Source organism: Arachis ipaensis, chromosome B01 (genome assembly GCF_000816755.2).
Source record: "Arachis ipaensis cultivar K30076 chromosome B01, Araip1.1, whole genome shotgun sequence".
Lineage (NCBI taxonomy): Eukaryota > Viridiplantae > Streptophyta > Magnoliopsida > Fabales > Fabaceae > Arachis > Arachis ipaensis.
Genome location: NC_029785.2, coordinates 40,962,142 through 40,963,786, shown reverse-complemented (window position 1 = coordinate 40,963,786; position 1,645 = coordinate 40,962,142).

The window sequence follows — 1,645 nt, the reverse complement described above, 5'->3', positions numbered from 1 at the left end:
AAATCTTTTGCTCTTGAATCAATCCAATAATTACTAATGAATCAAACCAATATTTTCTCAAACTCTTTTCAACGATTTCAAACCTAAGTCACTCCGTAATATAAATGTATAAATAAAATTTTGAATACAAAATCTTTTTCTCAGTATGAGTAAGTGTGTAAACCAGGTCTTTTCCAACATAGAATTGTTTCTCAAAATAAGCCTATAAATCGGATTTTTAAAACAAGATCACTATTCATACGTTTTTATAAGAACTTGGACAAAACCTCCGCTTAAAATTCATTTTTACCACCCTTACGGGCTCCCTCATTTTTATAATTTCTCAAATTAACAACCCAATCAAGATATTAACATAACCAAAGCATCAATCACAACCTCAATTCAAAATCAATTCATATTTCCAATTCAACAAGCAATACTAAATCTATCACCATTCATAACCACCGTAGCAGCACTACAATAATATCCTCATTAATAACAAAATCACAATTAACAAATACACACATAGCTAATCTAATCACTCAATCTTTTACAGCACCATCAAACAAACCAGAGATCAACTTCAACATATTCAAACATACTCATTATCACCAATAATTTCCAATTTTATCAAAATTCACACAAAGCATTTGTAAATTATTTGCAATTACTCAATAAGCATTTTGGTATTCTTAAATTAAAGACTCTTAATTTTAAAATTACCCCCTACCTCGATTAGTTTAAACCCACAAAATTAATCGTGACTCCAACTTTGTTCTAATTCGCAGCAGCAGCAACAGCCTCAAATTGGGTTAGCAACAGCAACGGCATTAGCCATACCAACAACTCTCCGTAGTAGCAATTCCCTCAAACAGTTTGCAGTGGAAATAGCAGTGACTAAAACAAAAATCCATAATTCTTTAAGCCAGGAGGAAAACAGAGGAACAACATGAAAACAGAGCAAGGTTTAAAGCGTTACAGTTTCAAGAATAGGAGAATCAAAATCAGAATAAGAAGGCGGTACTGTCTTCGACTCTGGTAGCGGTGCACAACTCACCGGCGACCGAGGCAGCAACGGTAAGGACAGTGGCTCCTTAGACTCGCATGGCTCTGTCTCCATCTCTCCCTCGCGTCGTTCTCTTTTTCGTCTCTCCTCTACGTGATAGCGACAGGTGGTGGCTGCAACGACGTTGCGGCAGTGACTTCCCCTCACTCTCTGTTCTTTCGCTCGCGCTCTCTCTCATCTCTGTCTTGCTCGATGACAACGGTGAGTTCTAGGGCAACAGTGGTGACGGCGAGACAGCACAACGGCAGTGGCGTCTTTTCTCTATTCACAAACCTCCTATGACAGCGACGATGAAGACCTCAACGGCAGCAATAGCGAGGCGGGTTAGCAATGGCTGGAAGGCGATGGGCATGATTAACGGCATAGGCAAGACCCGGCGGCGGCGGCGGCAAGCTGGACGGCGCAGAGTGTGGCTCCCTTTTCTCCGATTCTGAGCCCTCTCTTCTCCCTTTCCATTTTTGCGTGTGTGCGTGTGAGAAGCAAGAGTGAGGAACTTAAGTGTGAGTGCGTTGGTAAGGCTGAGAGTGAGTGAGGTGAGTCTGTGTGTGTGTGTGTATATATGGGAAGGGTTGGAGGTGGGTGAGTGAGTGGCGGTGAGGA